Below are 7,312 nucleotides of genomic sequence, written 5' to 3' on the forward strand. Positions count from 1 at the left end.
CAGATTTTGCTCAAGAATATCCCTGAATTTTGCACAATCCATCTTCCCCTCGACTCGGACCATTTTCCCTGTCCCTGCTGTCAAAAAACATCCACACATCACTGTGAAGATGGTGTTCTTAGAGTGATGAGATGTGTTGGTTTGGCACCAGACATAGTGTTTTACGTGGTGGCCAAAAAGTTACCTTTTGGTCTCCTCTAACCACAACACCTTCCTCCATACATTTGGAGATTCTCCAATATCTTTTGGCAAACTCAAAACAAGCCTTACAATTTGGGTGTGATTAAAGGCTATTTTTCTGCCCACTCTTCCATAAAGGCCACCTATATGGAGTGTATGGCTTATTGTGCTCGTATGGACAGATACTCGTCTCTGCTTGGGAACTCTGCAGCTCCTCCAGGGTTACCTATGGGCTTTGTGCTGCCTCTCTGATTAATGCCCTCCTTGCCCGGGCTGAGAGGTTTGGTGGGTGCATTCTCTTGGTAGGTTTGCTGTGCTATCATGTTATTTTCACTTGATGATAATGGATTTGATGGTGCTTCGGGGGATCATCAGAGATTGCAATGTGTATTTTTATAACCCAGCCCTGACTTGTGCTTCTCAACAACTTTGTCCCTGACTTGTTTGGAGAGCTCCTTGGTCTTCATGGTGTTGTTTGGAGATCTTGGTCTTCATGATGGTGTTTGGAGATATCCTTGGTCTTCATAGTATTGCTTGGAGAGCTCCTTGGTCTTCATAGTGTTGTTTTGAGATCTCCTTGGTCTTCATGGTGGTGTTTGGAGATCTACTTGGTCTTCATGGTGTTTTTTGCTGGTCTCCTTGGTCTTCATGGTGTTGTTTGGAGATCTCCTTGGTCTTCATGATGGTGTTTGGAGATATCCTTGGTCTTCATAGTATTGTTTGGAGAGCTCCTTGGTCTTCATGGTGTTTGGAGATCTCCTTGGTCTTCATGGTGGTGTTTGGAGATCTCCTTGGTCTTCATGGTGCTTGGTTAGTGGTGTCTCCTGTTAATAGTGTTGTGGCCTCTGTGGCCTTTCAGAAAAGGTAACGTGTATATACTGACAGACATGTGACACTTAGATCGCACACAGGGGGAGATCCTGTCACTAAGTATGGGACTTATGATGGGAATTGCTTGTACTAGAAGATTTTAGGGGCTTCATAGTAAAAGGGGTGAATACATATGCACATGCCAATTTTTAGTTATTTGATCCCTTAAAGGAAACCTGTCACCCCGGAAGGGCCTATTAAAGTAAAAGAGCCACCTTCAGCAGCACTAATGAAAATGAGAAAATACGGACCAATGTTCATCATTGTATTTGTTCACACAAACGTGTTTATCACATGGACCAATATTTTTTTTTTTTTAATGCAAATGAAGAAAAGAAACAGCAGCAAATGCTAGTCTGATCTATACATTTCATTTCAGGCTGCACTAACTAGAGACTGGACGACCCCTTTAAATATTATTCAGGTAATTTACAGCAGCCTGGGCCCCTTCCATACAGTTTCCGTGATACTGCTGTAATTACTGTCTGTTCTGCAGTATCTTCTCCTCTCCAGAGACAGGGAGGGAGACCAAAGAGCCAGGGAGCAGTTGAGATAACGAGCCATGATGTGTGAGGTCCGGGCGATAAGTAGGAGAGGAGCACCGGTCGCTGACCGCCACCCTGACTACAGATGGTGTCCGCTGTGAGAGCTGGACCAGTATATGCATGTGATCACAGCTGTGCTGTTCCCGTACAGACTCCAGTACATCTGTATGTCGCTCGTTCATAGGGTGAGTGCAGCATGTCTATAAGGGCCAGTAATCACTCTTAACAGACGCTCATTTGCTAACTGTTGTTCGTCCACGTGTCTATGGAGAGGCCGTTCAGCTACTGAAAATTTTGAAGGTATAATAACCAATGTAATATCTTGAATACAAACGCATGGGCCATACACACAACAAAAGTCTATAGGACAGTGTTCACACCACCAAAAGACTTAAACACAGTATAACAAATGTGCAAAAATAATCTGCCATAAAAAAAATAAAACAGTAAACAGCAAGTGCTAGTAAAAAGATCAAAACAAGGTATTTAGTTGATACGTTTTTTGCAAAAAATGTATACTAAGCCGCTCTACCAAACGCCAAGGTATACCCATCAGAGCAGTCCCTAAGCAATGTATTTAAAACCTGACCATGTGAACAGTACCTATATGAGCAGGATTCAGAAAGGTAATGTCTGATGTGGACACACTGTGTAAGATGGATACACCTTGACGTTTGGTAGAGCGGCTTAGTATACATTTTTGCAAAAAACGTATCAACCAACTACCCTCTTTTGTTATCATCTTTTTACTAGCACTTGCTGTTTGCTGTTATATATATTTTTTACAGCTGAGTATTTTTATACGTTTCTCTGTGTTCCAATTTAATATCGGTGTGTAGGTTGTGAGGGGTGTAAACCTTTTAGCTTTAAATACAATTCTTTTTTTAAATATGGGATCATGTTATAAAAGAGAATACAGCGCATGAAGCAGCAGCACCCAGACATCTCAGGGAACAGACCAGTGTTTCCCAAACTCCAGCTCTCACGGTCCCCAACACCTCATGTCACCAGGATTTCCAGGCCGTGTCCCTGCCTTCGATGGGGGCTCACATCTTTCCCAGCACTTTACTGGCTGGTTAAATCATCCATCAAGTGCCACTAAGGTTCGCCGATGGGTTGTCATGAAAGCCTGTTATCATGATCCTCTTGTGAAGGCTGGCTCGTGGCCGGCGTTCATAGTTGATGATTTCTGCTACACAGCAGGACATCAGCCCTGTCAAGCGATATAATGATCACAGCTTCAAAGTCTTCTGAGTGGACTATTGAAGGCAGTAAAAGTAAAAAAAAAAAAAAAAAAAAACACGTTATCACCCCCCTTTTTCCCCATTAAAAATAAAACAATTAAAAAAAAAACACACATATTTGGTATCTCTGAGTTCAGAAATGTCCAATCTATAAAAATATAAAATAACCAGATCAGTAAATGGCGTAACGAGAAAAAAAATCAAACCGCCAGCATTATGTTTTTTTTTAAGTCAACACAACATTGCAATAACGGGCGATCAAAACATCGTATTTACCCCAAAATGGTATCAATATAAATGTCAGCTCAGGGCGCAAAAAAATAAGCCCCGGATCCCAAAAAAATGGAAACACTACGGGTCTCGGAAAATGGCAACGATAAAAAAAAAAAAAAAAAAATTCATTTAAGTTAAAAAGAACTTACATGTTTGGCATCTGGAAACTCGGACAGCCCTGGAAAATCATAATGGCAGGTCGGTTTTACCATGTAGTGAACACGGAAAATAAAAAAACAATTGTGGAATTGCACTTTTTTTTTTGCAGTTTCAACGCCCTTGGAATTTTTTTTTCCTATTTTCCAGCACATTATATGGTAAGATCAATGGTGTCAATCGAAAGAACAACTCGTCCCATAAAAACAAGCCCTCGTACGGCTATGGGGACAGAAAAATAGAAAGAGAGAGAATTTTTTTTTCCCGGAACCCAGAAAGAATTTCGGGTTAAATTAGTGTCTGGAGCATCCGCCAGAAAAAAAAACGTTGCAAGCTCCGTTTTGAAATCTTTGAGGATGGTGACGGACAGCAACTTTTGGCGGATCCTCAAAAAAAACGGATACAACGGACGGCAATCCGTCACAATCCGCCATTAATGGAAGTCAATGGGGAAAAAAACGGATCCTCAAAAGAAAATTGCGGATCCGTTTTTTTCAAAACCTGGCGGATTGTGACTGATTGTAAAAAACTGAAGTGTGAAAGAGGCCTTAAGGAAATCCTGAAAATATGATGTGTTGGGGGCCATGCGGACTGGAGTTTGGGAAACACTGGAAATATAGACAGCACTCCAGCAGATCAAAGGCAGAAAAACAGTGGCATGATGGTGATGTGTCGGCTCGTTGTGCAGCCAGATCATGATTGATGACAGTGATTTATAAAGAAACTACTTCATTCGCATATAAATTGTATTACAATTATTGATCAAACTAAAAATACATAGGTCCTGTGATACAGATCCACACAGGAAAAAAAGACCACCTACAGTACATGACTATAGGAAGCTACAGTCATATGTTAAAGTTTGGGCACCCCTATTAATGTTAACCTTTTTTCTTTATAACAATTTTGGTTTTTGCAACAGCTATTTCAGTTTCATATATCTAATAACTGATGGACTCAGTTATATTTCTGGATTCAAATGAGGTTTATTGTACTAACAGAAAATGTGCAATCTGCATTTAAACAAAATTTGACCGATGCAAAAGTATGGGCACCCTTATCATTTTCTTGATTTGAACACTCCTAACTACTTTTTACTGACTTCCTGAAGCACTAAATTGGTTTTGTAATCTCATTGAGCTTTGAACTTCATAGCCAGGTTTATCAAATCATGAGAAAAGGTATTTAAGGTGGCCACTTGCAACTAGTTCTCCTATTTGATTCTCCTATGAAGAGTGGCATCGTGGGCTCCTCAAAACAACTCTCAAATGATCTGAAAACAAAGATTATTCAACATAGCTTTTCAGGGGAAGGATACAAAAAGTTGTCTCAGAGATTTAACCTGTCAGTTTCCACTGTGAGGAACATAGTAAGGAAATGGAAGAACACAGGTACAGTTCTTGTTAAGCCCAGAAGTGGCAGGCCAAGAAAAATATCAGAAAGGCAGAGAAGAAGAATGGTGAGAACAGTCAAGGACAATCCACAGACCACCTCCAAAGACCTGCAGCATCATCTTGCTGCAGATGGTGTCACTGTGCATCGGTCAACAATACAGCGCACTTTGCACAAGGAGAAGCTGTATGGGAGAGTGATGCGAAAGAAGCCGTTTCTGCAAGCACGCCACAAACAGAGTCGCCTGAGGTATGCAAAAGCACATTTGGACAAGCCAGTTACATTTTGGAAGAAGGTCCTGTGGACTGATGAAACAAAGATTGAGTAGTTTGGTCATACAAAAAGGCGTTATGCATGGAGGCTAAAAAACACAGCATTCCAAGAAAAACACTTACTACCCACAGTAAAATTTGGTGGAGGTTCCATCATGCTTTGGGGCTGTGTGGCCAATGCCGGCACCGGGAATCTTGTTAAAGTTGAGGGTCGCATGGATTCAACTCGGTATCAGCAGATTCTTGACAATAATGTGCAAGAATCAGTGACGAAGTTGAAGTTACGCAGGGGATGGATATTTCAGCAAGACAATGATCCAAAACACCGCTCCAAATCTACTCAGGCATTCATGCAGAGGAACAATTACAATGTTCTGGAATGGCCATCCCAGTCCCCAGACCTGAATATCATTGAACATCTGTGGGATGATTTGAAGCGGGCTGTCCATGCTCTGCGACCATCAAACTTAACTGAACTGGAATTGTTTTGTAAACAGGAATGGTCACAAATACCTGGATCCAGGAACTCATTAATAGCTACAGGAAGCGACTAGAGGCTGTTATTTTTGCAAAAGGAGGATCTACGAAATATTAATATCACTTTTATGTTGAGGTGCCCATACTTTTGCACCGGTCAAATTTTGTTAAAATGCAGATTGCACATTTTCTGTTAGTACAATAAACCTCATTTGAATCCAGAAATATAACTGAGTCCATCAGTTATTAGATATATGAAACTGAAATAGCTGTTGCAAAAACCAAAATTGTTATAAAGAAAAAAGGTTAACATTAATAGGGGTGCCCAAACTTTAACATATGACTGTATATATAAGGGGCCAAAAAGCACCAGTAAATTCACCAATATAGAAACGTGCAAGGCTCAAAAGCAATAAAAATATATCCTTTATTGGATGGTAAAATAATTAAAAGCATAAAAAGCCATGGAAAAGTCAATAACATAAAATACTAAATGTAGGCAAGCGATAATGACAAATGTCCCCTGTGTGAATACTGCAAATCAATAGTTATATTGTGTGCACTGTGCAATCACAGTATTGGGGATGGAAACTCAAAAGGTGCAAGTCAGAAAAGACAGGGCGGTATAAGGTATAGCCCTTTACCCCTTCACGTCATGGCGCCATTTTCTGTTTTTTTCGTTTCTTGTCCTCTCCTTCCCAGAGCCATAACCTTTTTATTTTTCCATCCCCATAGCAGTATTAGGGATTGTTATTAGCAGGACGACTTGTACTTTTGAGTGACATCATTCATTTTACCATATAGTGTACAGGAAAAAAATTCCAAGTGCATTGAAATTGCAAAAAAAAGTGTAAATCCACAATTGTTTTTTTCTTTTTTTAAATTGATGTTCATTCTATGGTAAAACTGACCTGCCAATATGATTCTCCGGGTGAGTACGAGTACGCGGATACCAAACATGTATAGTTTTTTGTTTACATGTAAATGGTAAAAAAAAAGATCAGAAATTTGTAATTAAAAAAAAAAATGCTTGTGTTGCCACTTTTTTTGATACCCATACGGTTCTAATTTTTTTCGGGATCTGGGACTGGGTGAGGGCTAATTTTTTGCACCCTGAGCTGACATTGTTATTGATACCTGGGGTAGACTCAATGTTTTGATTGCCTCTTATTACATTTTATTGCAGTGTTGCGGTGGCCAAAAAAACGTTAAGTCTGACGTTTTGATTTTTTTTCTCGTTACACAGTTTACCAATTATATTAATTTATTTTATATTTTGATAGACCAGACTTTTCCAAACACAGAGATACCAAATATGCGTTTGTTTGTTTTTTTTTTTTAAATAGGGCAATAGTGAGGTGACTGAACTTGTGTTTTTATTGTTCCATTTTACTGTACTTAGTAACTCCATCAGGACTATACATAGTAGGGCTTTATCAGTGTTATGTCTAATGAAAATCACAATCTGCCATGAACACTGGCCGGCATTCACAGAACAGTCATTACAGGCACGGCCGTCTTCAGCGGACCCCCAGTTATTATGACAACCCAATGGCACCCCATGATCACGTCACCCCCTGCATGCATATGTTAAATGCTGTCAAGAGATTCACAGTGGGATTTTACAGGCTAACAGCCGAGGGAAGAGCTCTGACCACACGCAGCTGTTGGAGGCCCATGATGGCGGATTAAATCGCTTACCTACCTTTATATGCAAATTGCCTCTTCAGAAAGAAAGAGGACTTTTACTCTACAGCGCCACCTATTGGTAGTAGCGATCCTACAAGTCACAATCAACCCTTTAACGAGTCTTGTAGTATGACTTAGGATAGTATTTTATGTGTCTGACCTTGGTATGTCTATTTTTATGTTTTGTGTTATCCAATAAAGAATATACTTGTAC

Source organism: Dendrobates tinctorius, unplaced genomic scaffold (genome assembly GCF_039654945.1).
Source record: "Dendrobates tinctorius isolate UK_male_01 unplaced genomic scaffold, ASM3965494v1 ptg000034l, whole genome shotgun sequence".
NCBI lineage: Eukaryota > Metazoa > Chordata > Amphibia > Anura > Dendrobatidae > Dendrobates > Dendrobates tinctorius.